Below are 26718 nucleotides of genomic sequence, written 5' to 3'. Positions count from 1 at the left end.
GAGGACCTTTATATAAACCCATGAATTAACACCAGAAAAGGGAGGTGTTCTTTTCTAATGCTGATCGATATTTTTAACTACAAAAAAGAAAAGATGATATTGGATAAAGGAAAAAATTCAAACAGGTCCAGGCAAATAATATATAAACTGTGATTACTTGGTCTCAAGCTATCACATTAAACCAGAAATTAAATAAAGATCAGAGCAAGTAATGACAGAGAGAGACTGAGATAGAGACACACAGAGACAGAGAAACAGAAGAGAAGAGAATGAGAAAAGACAAAGAAAACAAGTATTCCATATAGCTGATGGGACCCCCAAATTTTTCAAAAGTGTCAATTCATGATTTTTAAAGATATACATCTCAATACTTAATGTGACAATAGAGGGACATCATTCTGGAATGTCTGACATTGTTCCTATACAAATCCACCACTCCCCAGTTTGAGAATCTTCCACTATGAGAAGCACATAGGAGAGGCAATACCATTAGCAAGCTGTCTTTCACATCAAATCAATTCCAGCCCATACGCAGATCTGATAACCTTTATTTAGGACATATAGGGTGAATAAATATTTCAGTTACTAGAGCTCTACTGTTATTATAGTGATTTCAACTTTTTCATAATTGAGATGCTTGAGTATTTTTAATTAAGGCCTTTTCTCTTAAAAAAGTGTATATGGCAATTTTAAGCTAAATTGAGTTAAAATTCATTTTATTTTGAGGATTCTGTTGCTGGAGAAATTAAGGGCACTAGGTCCACTTCCAAATTTATTGATAATCAAAAGCACGTGGAGGTGATTTTAAAAATCCAGACATTCCTGCCCCACTTTACACCTACTGAATCAGAATCCCTGGGGAAGAGTCTCCGTAATCTTTTACTTATTTAATATTATGTCTCTGGGTTTGGAGACCACTGCTCTAGGATGTTGTGAAATCAAGAAAGAGGTTAAATGATTTGAATTAAAAAAAAACAAACCATCCAACATCTGGGCAGGTCTCTGCAGCCACAAACACTAGAGGAACTGAGGCCATACATGTACAGTCTATAAGCACCAGGCACAAATGTCTGTTCTCCAAGGATGCAATGAAACAGAATGTTGTCAAGTTTCTTTCTAGGTAAGTAAATCACAAATTAGTAATTTAATGTGCTCTACCTTATTCCTATTATACGTAGTGATGCATTTAAATTATTAGCCTTTACTTTTTAATTTTTTTTTAACTTTGGTTGTTGGAATAATAGTTTATTGTAGCCAAAGCTGTAACATAAAAGGGCAATGTTGCCATCTAGTGGTCAATTGGGGACATTAACGAAGCAGACTTGTGAAATGCCATGTTGGAAGAAATGAACCTAAGGAGAGAAGGTAAACAAATTTCAATAACCAAGACTTCACAACTGAAAGAACTCCTCTATCCTACAGATTACTACCACAAGGCTCTCTGAACCCCCGTGTCAGCTTCTAGTCCTAGGATCACAAGTAATGGTCAAATGACAGCAGAGGTGTGTTTCCTTTGGCTTTTTAAAAACAACATTGTAAACTTTCTCATGCTGGTTTATTTGTATAGGCTCAAAGGTGTATTTTAATACTGGGAGTTTCTCAAACCATTAGGAACTCCATCCTTCACAACCACGGCAAGCCCGTTGCTTTCCTCCAACTGCTCAGTCTGTCTGAACCCATGGCCATTCCCCACCTCTGACAGTTTAGGGAATCTCCTCTAGAAGCCTTTCTTGCCTGAGCCCTCCCACATTCCAAGCATGGGGTCATGTGAAGGAACTGACCTCCAGTCATGTGAATGAGGGAGATTTCACATCCACACATATGTGTATACTCTCCATAGAGGTTAGCACACATATGATCAGAAAGAAGGAAAAGGGCATCATTCAAAGAAAAAAAAAAAAAACATCATTTGTCAATTTCAGTTATTTTAATTTTAAATATTTGGTTTGATCTAAGTGACCTCAATTAGACCATGATATTTCTTAAAGTTTAATGTTACTCTAACTTAATTTTATTTCTGAAGCTATAAGAGTGGTTAGAGGCAGCCATTATATATGTTTTTGAAAGGTGAAGGGTATAACACTGTCTTTCAAAGAGCTATAAGATAATTTGTCCTATACACCGAAATAGGGTCTCCTAGAGAAGGATAGACGGGACTATCCTACAGTAGAGTTCCCTCGTGAGCTTCTTAGAGGGACATGTGAGTTACATCTGAGAGTTACCTGCTCCTTGTTTTCATTTGATGGGACACATATCAATCTTTACCTGGCTAAAAGGCATTCTTACTCAAGACTTCCTTCTTCCCAATTGATTTAGGCATCTGTATTGGTTACCCAGTCGTTTGAAAATGAAAAGGTGCCTGACCAGTGAGGACAGAACATTGCTCCCATGTTCCAATCTGTATACACACAGGAAGACCTGCCTAGAGAGAATATGAAAAGATAACCCAGAGAAAATGTAGAGAACACCAGGTTAAAAGCAGTCTTCCAGATTATATTACAAACTTCTGGCCAGTGAGGCCTTAAATATGGTGTTTATTGAATAATTACATGAAAGAGAGAGAGAGATTACTATATGTCAGATACTATTCTTTACGCTTTACATAAATTTAAGTCTTTTAATCATCAGAACAACCTAGGAAGTAGGTGCTTTAATCATCCCCACTTTACAGATGAGGAAATTAAGGCATAGCAGGATTAAATGACCTGTCCAAGGCAACAGAGCCAGCAATTACAGGAATGTAATTTGATTCCAGGTCATCTGTCTTCAGAGTCCGTGCTAGAATCTAACTGCTGTACAAAACCACCTTAGTCTATGGACCCTCAGCCTTCTCGAAGAATTAGAATTCAGTAAATCACAAGTAAAATTACACGGAACAATAAATACTCCTGGATTGATTTAAAGGCTTTGGTGGATCTAGAGTCCCTCTGGCTCCTCAATAAGAATGCTAGTCCTCATCACAAAGTACTAAACCAGGTAGATCACAATAAGATTAGGCTGTGTCTGCATTAGGTCACAGGCAACAGATGAGGTCCATGATCAAAATTCAAGCCGTTCCAGACTTTAGAAGCTGCATTTTAAATTTCCTTTCTTGTACTGATTTATTGCATTGCTTTTTTGCCACTCTCAAAATTATGACACTGCAGCAGAAGGAAAACGCTAGGATTCTCGGGGTTTTTGGTGGCCTGGACATCAAATACATAGATACATACACATATATGCTTATTCTATAAATGCTTATTGAGCACCCACTATGTGCTAGGGATTTGCTTGATGCTGTTGGGGATGGAAAGATAAATGACAAGCCACTGCAATCAAGATTTTAAAAAGATGTAAAAATAACTGATAACACAATGACGTAAGTGATTCTAAATGAGAGGCACGGAGCCATGGGTCTTGGGAATCCTGTAATTCTCTGGGGGCCAGAACTAGTCTACAACTTGACCACAATGGATTAAAAGCATTTTTGGAACATATAATTCACTGACTCACAAAAAACACCCACTAGATCTTAGCTTAAAATTCACCAAGCAACCACAGTACTGTAGAGAGGTACAAAGGATGCAAACAAGAGAATGCAATTATGTGGAGGAAGCAAGATCAAAAAGAAGCACCCAGGAAGAACAATTAAAACATGCTTATTAACTCCACCATTAAACCATGGCTCCGACATCCTTCCAGTACACAAGGGGATTGATATCAGATTCAGGTTAAAGTTTCTCCTGACTTCATTTTAATCTACAGTATCTTATAAAACTTGTCTAGAGTGCCCCTTAGTTTTTTACCCACTCCTGAACAAACCACACATTCCCCCTCACCAGAATTGTTATTAAAGACTGCTAGCCACCCAGGCCCCTCTCTCTATCTACTCCTTGTCTCAGGCCCTTTCATCACTCTGTAAATGCCATCTGCTTCTGTGGCAGGTAAGGTCCCACAAAGATTACTCACGTTAGGTTAAAAGACTCGCGAGACTTCACAGAGCATGCTGTCCTAAAGCTTAAAATAAAGGCAAAAGTTATGGTGCACTGAGAGAAAGTGCATGTCAGCATGGGAACCTGAAGAGCCTTCCAGGCACAATTCTCCGGGATTATTCTTATTTGCTGAAGTAGTTGCTTGCTTGGTCTCTGGATTAAACCGCTAAAATTTTACTATGTATCTTGGCTTTCCAAGACCTGCAGGCAGAAATTCGCAGTAGGGTCTTTTATGCCCCCAGGTCATATTAACCAAGCCAGGCCAACCGGTTCCATCAGGTGAAATCTACTGAAAAACAATCTGGCCTAGGGTTTCACCAGGGGAGTTTTGGACTATAAACAGAACGTCATAAATCATTAGTAAGCTGGTGCGCTTGCCCATTAACCTTAAATTGGCCAAGAGTCAAAGCTAAACATCCAGCCATCCATGGAAATAGCATAGGGCTGCTTCAGTCCAGCTGTAAAATAACTTTACAACAGAGGGGCTCTGGTTGCAAGCAAACAAACTGATTCTGATTAACTTAAGCAAAGAGGAATTTACTTGGAGGAATCTCACATGAGAGGCAAGAGAACTGTTTTTGAGCACAGATATTTAACAAGGTGGTTCCCAGGCAAGGAGGCAGGAATGACAAGATGTTTCCAGGACCTGATGGATTTCCCACCAATTTTCCTGTCCTTTAGCTCATTTCAGAATTCAACTATATGGGGAAGGGGAGATTTCAATAGCTAAAGGTGCACCTGCCTCCCTGTCTAGGGAAGGTTTGGACTCCTGATAGCAGTTGAACTACACTAGGTGAAAAGTAATTCCTGAGAAGAAAATTGACTGTTATCAGAAAGGCAAAATGCATTCTGGGTTATCAAAGCCCAACCAATGTTCACTACCTTTGTAAGTGAAAAGTTTCAGGCAATTCAAGTAAAGTACTTTATGTCTAAGACAACAGCATAAATTCACTTGTTTATGAAAACAGTATTTTCCTCTTCCTATGTTACACCCTCCATCCACCAACACTCACACACATCTATTGTCATTTTAGAAAAAAGTATATACTGGCTGGTATGAAACAAAAAAATAGCTGGTGGTTTTAAAATAGTTTTTCCTGCTATAAAATTGATATATGCTGGGGCATCTGGGTGGCTCAGTCGATTGAGCATCAGGCTCTTGATTTCAGCTCAGGTCATGATCTCACGTTTGTGAGATCAAGCCCTGCATTGGGCTCTGCACTGACAGCATGGATCCTGCTTGGGATTCTCTCTCTCTCCCTCTCTCTCTCTCCCTCCCCTGGTCTCTCTCTCTCTCTTTCTCTCTCTCTCAAGATAAATAAATAAACTTTAAAGAAAAAAACTTAAACATGCCTGTTAGAGAATATTTGAAAGTGAAGAAAATGTTAAATGTTAAGGAAAACAGTTAAAATTACTTATAATCTTACCACATAGAGGTAGATTCCTAGAAACATTTTGTTATATTTCCTTCCAGGTTTTATGTTGTTATTACAGTTTTTTCCATACATTTGAATGTATAAACATTCATCTATAACTATATCGTTATATAATTTGGACCATGTAGTTTCTTCGGGGTTTTGTTGGTTTTTTTGCCTCCTTTTTTTTTAACTTTGTTTCAACAAACATTTTTAAGTCATTACATTTTATTCAGATTTATGATTTCCCCCCTCTATATGCACATGTATTTTTTAAACATTTCTATTTCTGGTGGCTTTTCAAGAGCCACGTAGGATAACTGTAGCTAAAAAAACTGTGAAGAGAAAAATCAACTCTATGACCTAAAGTAACCCTGTAAGAGGGTGCCCGTAATGGGAAGTGGTTGGAAATCAGCCCCGGAGCTTGCCAGGAAGAGGCAAAGAGGGCACAAGCCAGAAGAAATCAAGTGATTTAGCAAGAGCGGGGGTTAGAAAAAACAGCACAGAGTCAAGCAACTGCCCAGCCAGCCACTTCTGAGAAAGAAAACACTATTAATAACAAAACTCAAGGTTCCGGCATCAATTTAACTCATATCTTAGTCCTCTCCCACCTTCAGGACTCAGTCTCCCACCCACTCACAACTGCTGTATTTGCTGGTGTCTCCATACCCTTCCCGACCCACTAAGGACCTAATTACAACCATGGAAGGTCAGCACATGCACATGCACTGGGAGACACACATGCACAGAGGGGTTTTCTGAGAACTGAACTGGTGAAGACAGTATGAAGCACCATCATGAGAACCAGCGCTACTCTCCTCCTGGCTCCCTAGTCAGGGCTGTGCCTCATCCAGAGACAGGAGCATGTGTGAAAACTGAAGAACTGGGTGTTTCCCTTTCTTCCTTCTTTTTTTTTTTTTTTTTTTTGTCATTCCTTTCTTTCTTTTCTTTCTCTTTCTTTCTTCCTTCCTCCCTCCCTCTCTCTCTTTCCTTCCTTCCTCTTTCTTTTCTTTCCCTTTCTTCCTTCCTTCTTCCCTCTCTCCTTCCTTCCTCTCTTTTTCTTTCCCTTTCTTCCTTCCTTCTTCCCTCCCTCTCTTTCCTTCCTTCCTCTTTTTCTTTCTTTTCTTTCTTTTCTTTTCTTTTTCTTTCTTCCTTCCTCCCTCCCTCTCTTTCCTTCCTTCCTCTCTCTCTCTTTTTCTTGCCTTCTTTCCTCTTTCTTTCTTTCTTTCTCCACAATAAAGTGATAACAGGAATATTTTTTCCTCTTCTGGAAATTACTGAGCTCCTTCTGTTGGTTAACAAGGTTAATACTAAGCCTAAACATGAATTAGGCTTCATACAATATGATACATAAGCAGAGCCATCTCGCACCAAACCCACATTATCAATGTGTAATGTCTAGATCCTGGGGGGTAAACTCCTGGTTAGTAACAGCACAGAAGGATCGCAAATTTATTCACACTACAATCATATGTAAAGAAACTACAGATTTCCACTTCCCCCTTTAACTGAGTCTCTTTTTCATAGATCTCTGGAGGGGACCTTAGTCAACCTTGGTCTGGTACAATACCTAAAACTACCCGTTAAGTAAATGCCTTATCTTTTCAGGTCAAGGTCAGTCTCAAATGTCACTCTAGATCATCTCTGGTTTTATTAGCAAGGAATGTGGCCTACATGATCATATGGTGACAGAGGGCACAGGTGGTCCATGGAACCAGGTGGCATCCTCTACATCTTCATGGACTGTTAGGTATAGTGACTTACTCAGGCTGGATGTAAACACTGAGTTGTGAGGACTTCATCTCTGGGCTTCTTGCGGCATCTTCTATGGGAAAACTGTATTGTTTTCAGGCTTCACATTTAGGATTCTGTGGAGCCAGTCCATGTTCCAGGCTTCAGTTTGCCTTTCACGTGTGCTACAGAACCATCAGAGTCTCTGCCTCACCTTCCTCTGCCCTTGGCTGGGCTTTCTGCTCTGCTGTGGGGTCATCACCTTGACCCTTGGCCCACTGGAGCTCCACTGGCTACTGGCCTGTGGGGCTTTCTGCAGATTGAATGTTTGTGTTCCCCCAAACCACCTCCAAAATTCATATGCCAAAATCCTAACTCCCAAGATGATGAAGTTAGGACGTGAGGCCTCTGGAGTTCCTTAGATCATGAAGGTGGAGCCCTCATGAATGAGTTCAGTGCCTTTATAAAAGAGGCTCCAGAGGGATCCCTCACCCCTTCCTCAGTCTTGAGCTCCCCACAGCCTGGCTTACAAAGAGAAGTTAGGAAAATCAGCTTTGAGATTCATGCCTCTCTATGCCATTGGTTGGTTGTTTATTTTATTTTGAGAGAGAAAGAGCACAAGCAGAGGAGCAACAGTGAGAAGGAGAGAGAGAGAGAGAGAGAGAATCCCAAGCAGGCTCATGCTGCCAGCACAGAGCCCAATGCAGGGCTCGAATCCACGAACCATGAGATCATGACCTGAGCTGAAGTCAAGAGTCAGTGCTTAACCAACCAACTAAGCCACCAAGGCACCCCTCTAGGCCACTGGTTCTTAGTGAAGGTAGAACGGCCCAGTAGAAGGCAGTTGGGAAAACTGTGGGGTTATTTATGTTGTCACAAAAATCGGGGAGGTGAGTTACTGGCATTTAGTAGAATGAGGTCAAGGATGATCATCATCCTGTAACAAAGGAGGCAGTCCCATAGTGAAAAATCATTCTGTCCAAAGTGTGTACAGGGGAAAAATGTGTTTATAATTTTCTGAGCTTAAAACCTAATTCCAACCACGTCTCTGCATGGTTTAAATATAAACTATATATTTAATTTATATAAACCAACATCAAATTACCAGTAATGCAACTTAACACCTAAGTGAGGAGAGATCATTCTTTGCCTTGTTTGAAATATTACAAAGAGTTTGTCACTATTTCAAAAAGTCGCCAAGAGCAGTACTACTCACAGCACGTAAGTCATGCTGCTACGTGGCTCTGCATGGTTAGCTGTCACCCCCAGGGCGGTCGTGGAGGCACAGCATCCAGGGTGCAGTGGTAGCCAAGCTGCATATGAAATGCATTGTAAGTCTGATTCTTTTTCCTATTTCTCCCTGCTGTTTCAATTGGAGCTCTACACTGCTGTCGGAAGAATGGAGAAGATAGCTTATGTGAGCTTAAAATTTAATTTTAAGATAATAAAGAGGGAATAAAAATATTTGTCATCTAAAGAGGCTGGAATCAGATAAAGTTAAGTGCCACTGCTCTTGGCATCCCCACCCTCCCTTTTCGTATCGAGCACTTACTATGTGTCAGATGCTAAATGTTTTCCAGACTTGCTCTCCTTTACTTTTCTCAACTATCCCATGAGGCAGACATTATCATCCTTGTTCTACAGATGATGGAACTGAAGCCTAGAGAATCTAAGTAAACCAGAAGGTGGAAAAGCTCAGATTCAAATTCAAGTCTGACCACAAGGCCTGGCATCTTAACCATTTCACATATTCAATATAAAGAAAATGAAAAAAGACCATCTTTTGTAAATTTTACTGACAATTACATTTCTAGTTACATAGTTTAATAACCTGTCCTTTGAAAATATTTATGAGGCAATTAAAAGGAGCAGCAACCAAGAATGAGAGTCTTCTGTTTTAACGAACCTTCTGTGGAATCCTTTATGAACTGTGATACCAAATTACCTTACTTACTATATCCCTGTGCTCTGATAACCTCCTGAAGGTTTTATGTGGGAAAAATACTAATCCTTACAATGTAAGTTATCAGCTAACAATTTTATAATGCGATAGAAGAGAGACTTTCATCCAAGAAACCCAAAGTACTTTAGCAGCACTGGTCCTATATGAAAAACAGTCCTACCTGCTAATGACAAAGAAAGATAATGACTGCTTATCCACCCACGCTGTCCCCTGACAGAAGACTCAGATCATGGAGCACCTAAAAAGTACTCATCCAGTTTCAGAGAAGGGTTTTGGTCAGAAGCTGTCTTGTACCTAGGCTGACAGAGAACCTTGGCTGATAAAAAAGGACAAGGCTGATTGCTTTTCATCAAGCGCCTGCTATATACTCATCACTTTAGTTATGTTATTTCTCTAAAACCCCATGACAACCTATGTGTCAGGTGTCATAAACCTCATTGTACAGATAAAAATATAAGGGCTCTTACGAAGTTGTAAGTGGCCCAAGCATCTAATTAACAGAGTGTACCAGCTGGGATTTGAGCCCAGCTATGTGCCATTATGATTGCTTTTACTCAACCTCAAGTGTGGGGGGATCTTGAACCCCACCACAATTACTATGTCATAGAGGAGCTTTGGAGTGGGTGGGGGAGGCTTTGGATTAAACCTCCAGTTAAGTTTTTAGACACCTCAGAAGTCTAATTTCTAGGGAAATGTCCCCAACTGTGTTCAACAGACTAGAATGTAGCTGGAATCCAAGAAGATGACATGCCACTTCGGTGGTGGGAAAGTTTCTTGCAAAATCCATCAGTAACAGGAAAGCTTGAGTATGCTCTTTAATAAAATGCGAAATGATGGGGCAGGAAATTCCCAGAACTGTTTCCCTACCTTCCACCATTCTTTTTATTTTTGGTGTTGCTGTTAGGTTGTTCCCATGTCCTAGAAAACCCATGTCACTGCTGAGAAACTCTTCTTCAAAAGCAGCTATGACTTTCATATTCTCATCACCTTCTTCATTTGTTCTGAGACAGAGCCTTACAAAGTTAAACTGAAAATAAAAAAGGTAAATATAAAGGCAGCAGCCACTGGGTGTCACTGATTTACCACTTGAATATACCTTGTCCCACATTTCTATCGCAGGAGAAAACCTGGTCTTTTCAGTGGAATATTTTGAAACCCTTCATGTTCTTGAGTGCTCAAGATAAATATAGAAGAGTTTGAAATAGAAGAGTCTTATGACACTGAAAAGACATTGTTCTCTGTTGTAAACTATTCATAACTGTAATAATAGTCCCATTTTAGAGATGGATACAGTGAAACAGAGCAAGCTAACATCAAGGATGGCAGAGAACACATTCCTGAATTTTATCTTTTAAACTGAGACCTCAATGGTTTATTTTAAGATACTTCTCTAAAGCCAGGGACACAGAACCTATTACCTTTTCCTTGTCCCCACCTCCCAATTCTATACCTAAGAAGAGAAAAACGAAATCATTTTAGAATATCTGAACATCTGGGGATTGAGATTATGTTCCAAGCTCCTACAAACGGTGTCAGAAGTTATATAATTTATCAGCTATCTATTCTGAGCCTGGGACATTCATAGCGCTATCTCATTTAATGCTCACCACAAAACAGCTCAGAGGTTGTCCTTACCCCCAAATGAAAAAAACTAGAGATCAGAGAGGGTAAACAACTTGTGTAAGATCACAAAGGAAGCAAGATAAAGATTTCAGATTTAAACCCCCATTTTTGGTCCCCCATGCCATGCTCATTCTGCCATCCTGGGCCATATCTCTTTAGAAATGCTATCTTTACTTTGGACATATCCCTTTCAAAACCACCTAATGTTGTTCCACACCTTTGGTTGACCAAGTAGTAGATGATAAAGACATTACATACAAGACAACGGTATGTTTTGTGTTTTAGGATTATTTCCCAGATAATTGCTGAGGGGATCACTTATAGTCCCTCACTGCACAAAAATTACAAATCCTCCCCCTCCCCAAACTCCTCAAGGTGATGTTCTGGCCTGGGATTTAGTTTCTCCAGATATCCCGCTGTCTAAGCAAGCTATTAGCTCTTTCTATAGTGGATGTGTTCCTGCTCTCATTTTCGGCTTAACAATACTCATCCATCTGGGTAATCCTTCTTTAGGTTAAAGAGTGGTGGAGAGCTTTGGGGTTGTTTATCTTCCAAATAGGTAGAGCAACAGCCCAGCAAAGCTATAAGCTCATAAGCTTCCTGATTCTTCCTTGCCAAAACAATTAAGCTCAGAGCCAGAGGCTTTCTCTGGGGGAGATAAGATAGTATGTCCACATCACCATTAACTCCTGCCAAGTTCCTGCTCTGCAAAGAAGCCAGCTTTCTAGTTGGTGGCCTTCTGATGCCTCACCTCCCTGAATCACACCTCAATTGTGGATTTTCCCTTCCTTTAACCCAAAGTCAAAACACCATGACTTCTTTCCTTTCCACTTTCTCACCCCAAATCCCTGGGTTTCTTTTCAGACCTGGTTATGGTGGCAACTTTTCTACTGACCCCATATAATCTGGCAAATAATCTCATCACTTTGTATTTTAAAAAAGAATGTTTCTAAAGTAAAACTCTTGTTTTCCTTTCCAGTCTTCATTTTAAGGAAGCAGTAATATTTTTCTTGTACTCAGCAATTCCCAGGTGTCTGGGGGATAAAAGGAACCTTTTCTTCCTTTCTTCTCCCCCTGGTGGTTGCTTCTTCTCCTACTCCTTTCACCCCAATCTGCTGGATAACAACATCAAAATACACCTGGAAAACACACACAACTCAAGCTCCAACTCTTGATGACCACTTACGAAACAGAGATGAAGTAACTCTACAAAATATGACATCTAGTTGAAACTTGATTCTCTTTTCTTTATTAAAAATAATATTCTTTATATCTTAAGATATCTTAAGATATATCTTATATCTTTATCTAAACTTTATCTTAAAACTTAGACTTACAGTAAAAAATGCAAACAATATGTATTTTTAATGACGGGCCTCTCTGCTGCCCACAGGAACCTGGTTGTTGGCTGGAGTACAGGTATGAATGATCAAGAAGTGTGGGGAAGGAGTTGTACATACTTATAACATATTACACGCTAGGGCATCTGCGCACAGACAGAGAAAGATTTGGCCTCTTTTTGCCCTAAATTTTTAATATTAGCATCTCCCATCTTGTTCTGCTTTCAAGTCAGCTGGCCTTGTAGAAGTATCAGTAAGGCTCTGTATAAGCTGGCCCCACCACCACCATCCCCAAATCTTCCCTCGGTTAACCTCTGCAGAGCACTATCCTCACTCCAGACTTAGATGCCTTATACTGTGAATCACTTCATTCATCCTACACACATATGCTAAGTGACCAGTCTATTCTAGGCCCTGACTTCACATTTTTACTTCTGGGTAATGCTCCCCACCCCCTCTTCAGTCTTCTAATGGCACTACTGGTGAAGGAAGTGGTTCAAAGTCACATAACCAAGAATGGGCAGAGGAAAGATTCAGAGCAAAAGTGGAAGCTGTGAACCAACACATGGTGCCAGCTCTGGGGTCTATTACACTTAAATCAGGAGGCCTTTTCCTCTCCCATTCCCGTTCTTTCCTTTCTTCACCTAATAGTTCTCCTGAAAGACAAAGTCAATTGAAAATAAAACAGAATGAAGTACCTTAAGCTAGTGGATAGTTGAAACGAGGAGGCATTAATACAGATGAGTGTTTTGCTTTCTTAAAATCAATGAATACTACATACAATCTGACATGCAGTCATCTCTGCATTTATATCTCCATGATATCCCCTTCCTTTGCCATTGTATGTCAGCCATCCATCATTATGAAGATCAGCGTAATTATCCAGGGAAAGAAAGCCATTTTAGGAAAATATGTTCATTTGGAGAACATGCCTCCTGAACACAGGTAGTGGGTCTCATTCCCTTTCTGGGATCAGGGCAGGATGAGAGCATGAGGGGAAATAACTGAATCTTCGTTTTTGGCAAGGTCTGTCATCAAAATTCTCTCACTTTCATAATCCACATGAACAATTGATTTATTTTTCACTGCTGGCATAATTATACTTGTATGCATGTTGGTAGTGTGTAGGAAGACCAACAACACATTCCACGTATTCCTGTATTACCATCTGGACCGTCTTTGGCTGACCCTAGTTGTAGGCACACAGCCCTCGCTGTGCCTCCATCAGGCACACAGCCTGGAGACACTCTAAGGAATTTTCCTCCAGAACGACCACAGTCAGTCAACACAACCAGAGCTACCTGTCCCTGATGGGGACAGGTCTACGCCTCTGGGAAACCAGGAACAAGCCACCTGCCCAGACACTCCAAGGCAGAAGCATCTAGCAGACACAATCTCAGATTAACCCCCCCCCTCACCAGCTCTCAAGCTGACTTCAGACACCTGGGTATTTCCCTTGAGGGGGTGCAACGTTCCTGAAGGTAGTGCAATACAAGGACAATGTGTGCAGCAGACGGAACAAGCTCTCCTATTCCTTCTCCCTGCTCCAAAAATGCAATAGATTGTCCTCCATAGAGGACGTGTCATATACTAAACTGACAAGAAAAGATACTACACTTGATCTTAGCCAAAAGGCTGAGAAGCGATCCACAGGAACAACTGAAAAGGTGAAAGTTTTCCAAAGCTGTGGGCGCAATAAGGCATTGTCTGCAGAGAAAGAATTCCAACCTCTGCCTACATAAAGAGAATTAATGAAAATCAGAGTATGTACTTTAAGGAACATATTAGGAAGCTTTGGCCGAGGTGAAGAGTGTTCTCTGTCTCCTTATTACAGTGTTATGGCCATTGTCTCATTTCCTGACAAATTGTAAGGGAACATTTCCCACTGACAGTACACACTGCCCTCTGAGAGTAACTTGTGTCCTCAGGATGCTGTAAATGTGACAGGGGAATCCAGATGTTCAGTCCGTGGGAGGTTCATATCAGAACATAGCCATCTCAGCACAGACACCTCACTGTCTCATCGAGGTGCTGGGCATGAGGCCAGAACAGGCGAGACAGGTGAAGGCTCCACCAGGCAATCCCCACCACGTGGGTCTCCTATCTTGCATCCTTACCCTCGCTGAAGAGTTTCACAGGCCAGCAAATTCATCCCCACCCACCAGACCTCCCCTTCCGGCATCACTTCTGCTCAGGGAGCAGGGAGGTTGCAGAGGTAGTTGGTCCTTGTTGATGCTTAAAATAAGGACCGTGGTCACTAGTGAGAACGGAGCCATGCACAGCATCTCCAGCTAACTTGCCTCCATTCCTCCTGACTTGAGCTTGCCTTGCTAGCCAGAAACCCCTCAACCCCTGCTGACCGAACAGGACTTTTCATCTCCCTAAAGCATGGAGCTTAAAGAATTAGTTGTAATTTCACCAATCAGAGGAATGATATAGAGGTGTCATCAACTAGCAAACCACACATGTGCCCTGACACAACAGTAAGACCACCTTTATGCTGCCAGTGCAATTGGCTACTAGCATATACTCGGGTAATTATGCCCAGAACTCCAAAGAAATATGTAAAATAAATGATTTCTTTTAACCTGCCATCAAACCAACAAGCAAAAGACGCCTTTGTTAGATGTCCTCAAACATTTGATTTCCTGTTTAAACACATCACTCAACACATTATGTGCTGGGATATAAGATAGAAACAGGGAGCAGGGCTGAGCCCTGCCATCTGGAGTAACACACTTCAAGGAGATGAAGTTCGCAGACGGCATGCTGTTTATGGGACAGGAAGGGTCTCTGGATTTTCTTTAGGTCCTTATTCTCCCCTCCCCCAGGACCGTGATATAGGTACTTCTTGTGCCTTACCTGAAGCAGAACAAAAAAGGAAAAGAGAAGAGTAGGGAAAAGGGGAAGTGGTACAACTTTGTCTTCCTTGTAGTAGTTTTTCTTTATTCTAGTGGAAAGAAGAACAATTTGGAAAGATGCATTATAATCGTGCAATTGCTAACTGAGCAGTTTGAGTCATCACAGAACTCCCACTCTGTTACGAAGAACCCAGAACTATGGAAGCCTGATGCCAAACTGGCCTGAAGGAGAAGACTGAAGAAGTCTGACCCCCTAAAGGAGTCAGGAGGATGTTTTTAAGGTCATCAAGTTCTAGGAAGAAAGCCGAGCTTAATTAAGCTTAATTCGTGGTGAGAAATCATTCCTTAGACCTGGTTTTCTTTGAAAAACATACTCCTCGCTTACACTCATCTTTATGCTAGGATAAGCTTCATGATATTAGCAACATTCACTCTGGCACTACACTCGGCCAGAGTACAGACCTTACCTTGGCGTCTATTTATGTATGTATGTAGCAGTACTGTTTTCCTATTCAGGACACCAGATCCTATTCAAACAGCCATGGATTTTAGGAATTAAAACTTCTATAGGCTAAAGCCACAATCAGAAACATTTTAAATGATGTTAAAGTTCAAATCTAATCACTTATTACCTGAATTTGTTGTTCTGATTGCTGTACTTGGATAAATACAGTCCCGAGACCTATTCAGTGTGCCAGTTTTATTTCCCTCATAACATTCGATTCAACATACAGTAAAACAAAACAAAACAACAACAACAAAAACATGATACAACAAGAAGTAGAATGTCCGGAAATAAATATAAAATATTGAAAGTGTTTTTTTTAACATTTATTTACTTTTGAGAGATATAGCGAGACAGAGCACGAGCAGGGGAGGGGCAAAGACAGTGGGGGGGGACACAGAATCTGAAGCAGGCTCCAGGTTCTGAGCTGTCAGCACAGAGCCCAATGCAGGGCTCGAACTCAGAAACTCATGAGATCATGACCTGAACCGAAATCGGACGCTTAACCAACTGAGCCACCCAGGCGCCCCTAATATAAAATATTTTAAATAATATAAAGCATCAGGCCAAATAAAAAAAAATATTGATGATAACTATGATGAAAACAAAGGTCAGGGCAGAAGAGAAACAAAGAGGTTCCAATGCGAAAAAATTTTTAAATTTTTTGTAATGTTTATTTTTGAGAGAGAGAGAAAGAGAGAGACAGAGCTCGAGTGCGGGCGGGGCAGAGAGAGAGAGAGAGAGGGCGACACAGAATCCAAAGCAAGCTCCAGGCTCCAAGCTGTCAGCACAGAGCCCAATGTGGCACTTGAACTCATGAACTCACACACTCACAAGATCATGACCTGGGCCAAAGTCAGACACTTAACCGACTGAGCCACCCAGGCACCCGAGTGCAAAACTTTTTAAATGTCCTTTCCTAGTTAGGTGAGCAAACAATATTTTGTGTAAAAATAGCCTTGTCCAACAATTGATTTTATGTTTCTTTTTGGAAAAAGATGAATTATCTTTTTCAAAACATTCCACACATACACAAAAACAGCCACTCCCAGATGCATGTAGTAGAACTTGGTATTTGTGTCTCAGAAATTACAATCTCATAAAGAGGGTGGTTTTGCTACTAGTGAGACTGAGTTCTTAAAATGGCCAGCTAAGCTGCTGCAGTCCAGATGTATTTTTGTCTTCCTCTATCTCTATTGTGAATTATTTAAAGCAGCCTACTCCACAGTTTGAATTTGGCCCACATTTTAAATCAAGTTCACCAAAATAACATGCTCAATGTACTAATTTCCATTTAATAGAAATATTTCTATAAATTTCTAATACCACTGAAAGGCAGTATGAAGCAAAGCACAAAAATATGTCTAAAAACACACTTTATCCCAGGAGAAATTAATCTTTATACAAAAATATCATGCAAATATTTATTTGCAAAGAATTCCAAGCATGTCTCTAGAAAACCACATTTATAAACAAACTAGTGGGGCTGTTTAAAAAGACTCTCCACCAAATTGGTGGTTCTTTCATGTTTTTTAAATTACTTTTATAGAAATGTATTGTGTATGAAGGACCTACATGATTTTTGACTGGATAGGGCATTTTCATTTTTAAAAAGTAAAGATGTGTAGAGTATTACTACAATTTATTGGGACCAATTCTTCCCACAGCCAAGCTATCTCCTACAGGGACAAATTTTCTAGAAAAATAAATGAAGCAAATTGGAAAAGAAGGAAGATCATAGAATCTCAAACCTGGATGTTCACCTCTGCCTTTTCTAAATTACTAGGAACATTTTCAGGTCACACAGGAATTCATGGGCCCTCCTAGGGGTCTTTGGTTTCATGATACTGGTTTGTAAGTCTCTCAGTCTGCTCCAAGGCAATTCTAAGCAAAATCTTAAAGTATGCCTCTGTGTTTGAGAATACCCGTGTCATTTTCCTTGGCTCTACCTTAATTTCTATTTGTGCAATGACCTTGTAAAAATTATAACAGGCACCCATCCAACCAACACATCCATCCACACCCAGCCAATTTATATATAAATACAAATTTGTATTTTTGTACACATTAGATTTACTCTGCTGTATTTTGACAGTGTTGTCTTGTGATATCATACAGATTAACGTTTCTGTGATATCATACAGATTGTTTCTTTTTTTTAATTTTTTTTAATGTTTATTTATTTTTGAGACAGAGAGAGACAGAGCATGAACGGGGGAGGGTCAGAGAGAGAGGGAGACACAGAATCCAAAGCAAGCTCCAGGCTCTGAGCTGTCAGCACAGAGCCCAATGTGGGGCTTGAACTCACAGACCATGAGATCATGACCTGAGCTGAAGTCAGATGCTTCACCGACTGAGCCACCCAGGTGCCCTACAGATTAATGTTTCTACTAAAGAGAGTGACTATTTCTTCAATAGTTACCTGGGGGAGAGGAAAGTCCTTAGACAGAAAAATTGGACCTTGGAAGACAGACCTTAAATTTAAGGCTGGTGGTGTTCTCCAGCCTGAACAATTGCCCAAACTAGAAACTAATGGGGGAGGCAAAATTTTACCTCACCCTCTTAGGGTTCTTTTTGGCTGACCTGAGAATCAAATTGACATAGGATAAATCAACAGGAGAAAGGCATATAAATTCATTTATTACAAGTTTTACAGAATGTGGGAGGCTTCATAAGGAATGAAGATCAAAGAAATGGCAAAACCTATTTGCTTTTTTATATTAGGTTGAACAGACAAGCAATTCTGGAAAAGTGACTGAACTATGTGCAGAGGCCAAGGGAAGAGAATTATTTTCACAAGGTCTGTTTGTGTAGAATTCTCCATCTCAACTTCTCATCCTTGATGGTAAGAATGATACTTTTATTTTGGTACAAGGAGGACATCTTTCATACAGGAATTTTATGTCCTGCTTTTAAGAAAAATAAGGAGGGTCAGAGTGTTTTTCTTGTATTTGCTGTCACTCATGTGCCTTTAGCTTAAAATAGCCAATATGTGGCATATTTTGGAGTTGCATGTTCTGAACTCCTTCAAGATCATAAATCACACACATTCAGCACTTCCATTTAGATATCTAAACAGCATCTTCAATTCAGTGTGTCCATACTTAAACATGCTCTGTTGACTGCTTCCCCCATGTCAGTTGATGGCAACCGTTCCCAGTGGCTCCAACCTAAAGACTCAATACTTCCCTTTTTTTCTTACTCATATTCACTGGAAATCTACGGGCACCACCTTCAAAGTATATCCAGAGTCTGGCCCCTTTCTACCATCTCCCTTGCTCTCACCCTGCTATGATGCACTTGTCACAACTGGATTATTGAGACACCTTCCACACCAGCTCTTCAGCATTTACCGTGTTTCCCCATAGTCTATTCTCAGCACAACAACCCAAACCATTCTGATAAAAATGAAGTTCAAATCATGCCACACCTCTGTGAAAAGCCCTCCCGTGATTGGGCATTTCACTCTGGAAAAGCTAAAGTCCTTACTGTGGCCTCAAGGCTCCTATGACCACTTTTTCCTGGTCTTCCCCTCCTAGCCCACTCCCCTCTAGCCACACTGGCCTCTGCACCCTTCCTCTAATGAGCCGGGCATGCTACCAACTCTAGGTGCTGGCTCTTTCCTCTGCCTGGAAAACTCCTCCCACCCCCATATATTCACATGGTTAATTCCCATAAGTCCTTCAAATCATGTCTCATCAGATTTCACCTTCTCTGTGAGGCTTCCTCATATTACTCTATTGTGTATTGCAGAGAGAGCCCAAACACACAAACTCCTTGCTGGCATTTCCAACTTCCCTTAAACCGTTCTATTTTTCTCCATGGCACTTATTTCAATCTAATAAAACTTATTTATTAGGTTTTGTTATTGACTGCTTGCTGCTTGATGAGGGTGAGGTTTTTTTTGGTTTTGGTTCTTAGGCTTCCTGATGTATGGCATCGTCATACCATAGAGTGGGTGCTCAATGAACAACTGTTCAGTGAAGGGATATGAGCAGAACAGATGTGATCTCTTGCCATCAAGAAGGTTACAGTCCACAGGAGTGATAACTCTTTTCTCTCTAGGCTTCCTTTTGTGCTCATGACCTTGATGAACCTAGATGGGACTGAAAGTGCCAGAAGATACTCTGAGGTGAAGGAGGAAGGATGGCCTATTCCTTCCATGAGCAGCTATACTGAAGCTGCTAGACCATGACTTGGAGAGAAAGGAGTTATTCCCCTTTTCCCCCCAGTTTTATTGAAGTATATACAAAACTGTAATATATTAAAGTATACAACGTAATGATTTGATACACATATACCTTTTGAAAGGGTCCCTCCCTTTCACACATTTATCTGTGTGTGTAAGAACACTTCTACTCTCTTGGAAAATTTTAATTGACTAATACAGTATTATCAACTATAGTCACTATTTTACACATTATACCCTCAGATATTATTTAACTTATAACTGAAAGTTTGTACCTTTAGCAACTTCTCTCTATTCCCCACCCCAATTAGCTCCTGGCAATCATCATTCTACTCTCTGTTTCTATGAGTTTGACTTTCCCCTTGCCCCCAGATTCCACATATAGGAGGACTCTCCAGGGTACAACAGGGTCAAGTCAGAGGGGAGCTGCCTTACAGTCATTCCCGTGGCAGTCTCTCTCTGAGGTCACTCTTGGGAATGAGTCAGATTTTCCTCAGGTTGCTGGTAGGTTTCCCTAAAGCCTCCATGACACATACTACAGGCAATGACGCCCATCTCCATCTGCTTTAACTGCACCTCCTATAGTGTCTTATATATCCACCCCAACCTTGGCAAAACTTCTGCTGTCTCAGGGAAGGTGTTTTCAATGAGCCATTAGGAAGTATAATCAATACTTATCAATCCAATGGTTCTTTGATGTAGAGCTATACAGTGATGTGAACTATCTCAGGCAATCTAGGAGAGATCTATTGGGTCAAGAGAGTCCTCCAGATCCCCTCAGCCAGCTCTCATAGATAATAATGACTTTGTCAACTCAACTAGGCCCCTTCTCTATGTGTTGCCCTCCTCCGGGAATTCATATTTGGTGCTTAGTATGACAGAAAATATTAACAGTCTGAGAAATTCTAGGAGAAAGGAAAACTAGTTAATTCAATTGCTTCCTGATGGTAAGAAATGTTAGTAGAACTAGAATTAACTGTTTAAAGTCATAACAACACCATTTAACAAAATATTCATCTTCTAAGGAAATAATGACCTGTGTCTGTGCCCAAGTGATGTACTGATTCAAAGAAACTGTCTCATTTATCTTTATAGCCTCCCCAGAAGCTAGCACCGTGCCTGGCCAAAGAGCTGCTCAATAAATGTGAAAAATACAATATTCAGTCAGCCAACAAAATCAAAATATAGAGCTCACATTATCTCCTTTCTCTTCTTATACATCCAACTGTGGACATGTGTGACAGTTAGCTCTTTGGTCCCCAAAGAAGCAAACCATTTTCCCCCTATTAATGAACAGGGACCATGGTATTATATTACAAGGCATGGTTGAGACATTTATTACCCAGGAGCCAAATTTAATAGCTTTTGCAATTTCCCTTTAATGTCCAAATTCGAGCTTCTTTGAAAATTAATTAAGTTATGGTTTATTGGGGAACTGCCCCCAGACAGCAAACCCATGACTCCCCATCCAAATTTATATCACACCAACTTGTTGTTTCATGCTTCTCTCAAGTCTTCAACTTATCTAGCCCAATGCTGTCTTGAAAGGTGATCACTTATCTGAACATCAGTTCAAAGTTCTACCCAGGTAAGGCATATAGAACACTGGCTTCCTGATTTATGTTATTTTTAGAAGTTATTTCAAGAGACTGAATCTAAGGTTTCAGTTTTTTAAAAACATTTCTGTGTCAGGGACCTCTTCAACAGTTTGGTGAAACCAACAGATTAATTCATAAAATAAAATATACAGAATTACAAAGGAAATCAGTTATTAGCATTTTTGACATTCCATAGGCCAGTAGAGAATTCTACATGCCCTGAAATTTAAATCTGTGGATTAACTATGTCTTAACTATTCATTATTAACCATTATAGAGTACCATCTCTACATACCTAGATTGACTTGGAATTTAATATAGAAGTAAGTAGTAACTAAGCAATTTAACTTAAAATCTATAAAACAGCTATGATCATATTTCCATCTAAATAAGTAAGTTTAGCCATCTTGTTGTTAGCCTCTCCTGGCAGACTACACTTGTACTGTACCTGGTTTGCCACATATTGAGACTCTTCCTATCAATGTGACTTTGACCCTTGAACTTTTCCAAATTCCTCCCAAGTCAAAATAATTTTAATTCACTGAGAATTTCTTGGGGATTTCTAGGTATAGTTGAAGTAGGATGCTCTGTTACCTATATAAATGGCTTTCTTCCATCACCTGCAATTTTACATAATTTGTCCCTTCTGCATAATATCTGGAATATATCCATGAATAATGAATGGTCTGTCTTCTTGTTCTTCTCCTGACCAAGTACAGCTGGTGAAAATATCCTGCTTGGTCCTTATTCTCTCTGAGGACGAAGACACAGCCCTCTGTGACCTGACTTAGTTTGGGCCTGGGGGTTACTCCTAGAGATTTCCCATCTCCCTACAATTTACTGAGGTCTGGAAGGCACTACTTGAGCTGGAGATGACAGCTGAAGAGAAAAATGAAGTTGATAGCTAGTAATAATAATAATAATTATTATTATTAATAACTCACTTATAATAAAAATTGCCATTATCATCATGGCTATCATTATTCATTTCATCTGTTGAGTAATTATAAGTATTTTACTTGTATGACATGTCCTAATTCTGAATTTCATTGAAAGACATTAGGTGTAGCTCACATATAGCCATTTGTACACACACATGCTATAGGGTTTATTCAACAAATACTATGTGCCTACTCTGTATTAAACACCATATAAACTATTACTAATCTGTTAAGGTTGTCTTAGTGAGCTGGGAACCCTGGAAATGCCCTGAATTTAAAATGTTAAAATTATGTTGATGTGTTCCAACCCAACCAAGCTTCTGACACCTTCCAGCTCTAACTCTACTCAAGTGCAAAATTTTTAACAATGAACAGTAGCTATTTTGAATCGGCTTTCAATATGTTGCAATGACACTTTCACAAGTCAATAGCCAAAACCTCACCGTTAGAAAATTGTAAAAGGTATGAAAAATGTCAGCCCAAAGGCAAAATCATTTAGCAATTTAAAAGTGAAAGCAGAAATTTGTTAGAAAAAGTAATCTTTTATCTTGAGTTCTTGTTTTCCTTCTGAAAAGTATGTGTAGTTAATTTGTGTGAAAGGCCCTTTCCATTTTATTTTACAAATAAAAGATGTGCTAATTAAGCTAGAAGTCAAGGACTTTACTAAAAGAAATATGATAAACTCTTTCCCAATTAGCAATTTACTTGGTGAATATCATGGCTTAAAATGTGAGACACAGAAAATATCCAATATGCATACCTTCCAAGACGATTTTGCAGTATCTTTGAGAACAGAGATAAAGCCAAAGAACCACTCTTCTCCTCAAATATGTACGTTAACAAGACGGACCTTTGTGGAGAGAAGAGTCATTTCTAATCAAACCAGAATCTGTACCTTCCTTTCCAGAAAGACAACTGAACCAAACAGCCATTTGTTGGTTTGGAATTACTTTAAATTATTTTAGAAGACGTCAAAAAATAAATTAGATTTTCCTTTTTGCATGTATTTTTCCAATCCTTTCAAGAATAAAATGTTCATTTGGGGCCATGACAATTAAAATAGAAATGTCTTTGGCATAAACTCGGCATTCTAGCCTGCAGGCAAAATATAAAATTGTTGTTAAATTGGAGTGGACCAGAAAATGGATGATAAAACTTGTCCGTGAAACTTCTGCTAATAACAAACATTTGTCCCGTGACATGTACTGTAAGTAATAACACATGACCGGGGATGGATGTGTCATTGTCCCGAACAGCCAGTTTGGGTGCCTTTTACGGCCGTAGACCAAGTTCACCTAGCCCTTCAGTTGTGGCTTCCTATGAAACTGTGAGGGTTAAAAAATGCCCTTTAATCTAGGAAATACTTCAGAAGACAATTCCCTGGTGTCTTGGTCTCAGTTGTTCTTCCTTCAAAGTTTTCAAGGCAGCTTGGGTTGTTGTTATTTAACACAAACCAAGCACAAATTTCAGGTTCTATTTAATGCTTCACCAGCATTTACTATTGCCTAATAGCTATGCCATTTATTCATTTGTCAACATTTCTCTTTCACTCAGCAGTTAGAGAAGATAAGAAGCAGTCCTGGAAGAGGCAGAGAGTTGGTAGCTGAAGGGCCCATGTCAATGGCACAGGCAGTAAATCCTTCCTTTCGTCTGGCTTTATTTTACCATATTTTATTGAATCTAAGACATCACAGATGGTAAGATTCACCATTTTATGTACCAATACAAAAAAGAATATGCATTTTCAATCAATCTATGATATAACACCTTAATGATAGTTCTGCTTGAAGTCTGGGTGGGCCACACAGACTTCTTTGCCCAGAAATTTCCATTATCTATTCCACATCACTTGGCATTTTCTCTTGCTTTCTCTTACACCGCTTGGCATGTACCAGGAATTCTTTTGCACGTCTCTCAGTAACAAAATGTCTTTAGGTCCCCTAAAGCACTTGGCCGCTCTTTCCAAGAAAAGAAAGAATTGCAGTCACCTCTCCGACAAAGAACGTTTGCTTCACTAGTATCAAGTTCATGGCCAGCTGCTGTCTTTGTGCATACACAGCCACTTTTCAAGTCAAGGCTGAATAATAGGCTTCTTGTTGGAAACTTCTCAAGTGGCATTTACACTCGAGTTATATGTACCTTCCAACATCGCACACAAGCTCAATCGACATAGCAATAACATAAACAATTATGACAAAGTTTGCAGGCAGTGGCCATTTCACCATGACTATTGCCTGGCTGACAGCAATTCTGTGATGTCTCTTGATTTCAGAGATGTTAAAATATGTGAAAAACTGGGCTTCTTAGAACATTTAGCAGAACACTGTCTAATCTGTTCACACACTATAAGGTAGCAAATTCAAAGCCCCACAGAGCCAATTAAATCATTCACAGTAGTCTAGTTTTATATAAAAAGCATGTGCCTTCGATGTCAAATATTTCCTGCCTCACTTTTAATAGAAATGTGGATACAAAGGAATACTGTACACCACGAGGAGAAAAACCAAGTTCCACAATCAGGAATGGTAGCAAACTAAGGAATGTATGCCCCATCTATAGGGGGCAGATGCCACATAGCTCAGATCAAATGTTAACCTGTCGATCATCCTGTAAGGACACTTTGAACACAATATTGTTCAATCTTCTAATTTTTCAAGAGAAGCTGGGCACCTGGGTTTTTATATGAAATCTCTTAAGTTTTGGCAGCTAATTCAAAAATTTCATAACACTATGCATGCCACACAAAGCAAATCTGTGTGCCACATCTGGTCCATAATTCACCAATTTGTGGTGCACACAAGATAAACCTTACATAGGTCAGCCATGTCATAAACACGGCCATTTGTCCTGTGGGTATTAATGAAAAAACGATCAGCATGACTGGAAAAGTGATCCTATCATGTGACTTCTTTGCCCACAAAGCATCAGGGCACCTTAGGCACCAGTAGAAATACTGAACCAGAAAGTTTTTTTAGCTAGTTCATTTTGAATGTTGTTCTTAAAACTGTCGATGTGTAATTGAACCAAGTCACTAGGCTTAGAACTAGGAATAAGCAGCTTTTCATAAAGTAAAACTTGATCGCTTCTCGGCCTTTTGGCTAAGATCAAGTGTAGAAAGTAAAACTTGATTGGTTTTTTTAGCTACAATATTTCTTTAAAAATGAGAATTACTGTCCTGGATCCCAGGTTCGCTTGGTGCCCTCTGAACTACAGCACCTCACTGAACCAGAGGACTCACTGTCTCCAGCCTCCTGGCTCTCTTGGGGCTGTGTGAGGAGGAAGCCCAGATGCCCGGCCCAGAAGAACTGAAGTAGAAGGCAGGGCTGACTACTTGGGAGTGCCCTTCCCATTGTCTCTGCTTCCTAGACCTAGAAAATATAACTTTTCTCCCCCTTAGAGAAAGGAGATGGGAGAGTAAGAGCAGCGACTCTTACTATGGCTCTCCCCAATGCACTCAAGGCTAAGAGCCTGCCAAGACTCTGAATCTGAATATACCTGCTCTCATAATGGAACTCAAGACATGGGCTCCTTCAGGGAACTTGATTTTCTAGGCTCAATTTTCCCATCTGTAAAATGAATGAAAGCAAGTGTTTTCCATCTGGGTTCTGAGAAAATTTAGGGACTCGGCTACTGTGCTTAAAGGAGAGGATCTGGTTTTATACAGTTTGCATTTGGTCTTAAAGGTAAGGCTTCCATTTAACAGGAACATGTAACACCTAAAAAACAAAAACAAAAAACGTAGTGTTGAAAAACACCAGCCAGGTGATCTAAGTGATCTGTAATGAGGCCTCTCCGGGTTGAATGCTTTGATTATAAAACTTCCCCAACATGTACGTGCATTTCAATACTGTTCTCGGAAAGTAAAATGCAGAGACATTTCCAGATTAAATAGTAACTCCAGCTTTTACCCAAAATATGAGTCACTATGAAAATTCCACTAAGGCTAAGTATGCAAAGGTACAAACAGCTTTGATTTTTCCCTTCAAATGAAGCTTTCTTTTTTCTCTGATTTTGTGAGACATGACAGCAAAGAGTGTAAGTCTGGGAAAAGCAGCTCACACTAGGAAAAAGGAGACCTTGCATCTATTTGCTGTCGAACACACACACTCCCTGATCAAGTTTGTACATACAAGTGAAAAGAACGGAGGGCATTTTCAATGGATCAAGGCTTCAGACCATTTTCTTCTGGAAGTGCAGGAAATTGAGATGAAAACTAAACTCCTATGCAGACCAGGCATAAATGTAACTACTTCTTAAACACACTCAGTGCCTTCCCACCCTTTTCTGCCTGTATCTGGAATTTCCCCCCAGCCTGGTCGTCCACACGTCTCTAACCCCACATCACACACAGACTGAAAGGTGATTTCGTTTCCAGTCTGCATTCCTCCTCTCCTCCTGAGCCCTGGAGTGCCTATTATCATTTATAAGTACCTTCTACAAATGGCTAGTTTTGTGAACTCCATTTGGACGTGCCTAGGTAGAACTTTCACCCATACACTCCTGAAGTTAATACCACTGTTGTTCTTTTGTGTCCCCCATGGTTTCTTGCATATATGTAAGTAGGTAATCAGTATTCCAGTT

At 40.0% G+C, this 26718-nt stretch overlaps 1 long non-coding RNA gene, 1 other non-coding gene and 1 pseudogene across 2 annotated transcripts in view; 1 reads left to right on the top strand and 2 right to left on the bottom strand.

Annotated features, from left to right (window-relative positions):
- The window catches only part of LOC122237659, a 116572-nt gene that overhangs the window by 55380 nt on the left and 34474 nt on the right, over window positions 1-26718 (bottom strand). The window lies entirely within an intron of this gene.
- On the bottom strand, window positions 13503-13690 carry LOC122238285. The gene has a single exon (XR_006217229.1). It is a non-coding gene; the product is annotated as a U2 spliceosomal RNA (small nuclear RNA).
- LOC122238299 lies at window positions 25216-25376 on the top strand (annotated as a pseudogene).

Source organism: Panthera tigris, chromosome B1 (assembly GCF_018350195.1).
Source record: "Panthera tigris isolate Pti1 chromosome B1, P.tigris_Pti1_mat1.1, whole genome shotgun sequence".
Lineage (NCBI taxonomy): Eukaryota > Metazoa > Chordata > Mammalia > Carnivora > Felidae > Panthera > Panthera tigris.
This window is presented reverse-complemented; position numbering and strand designations above follow the sequence as displayed.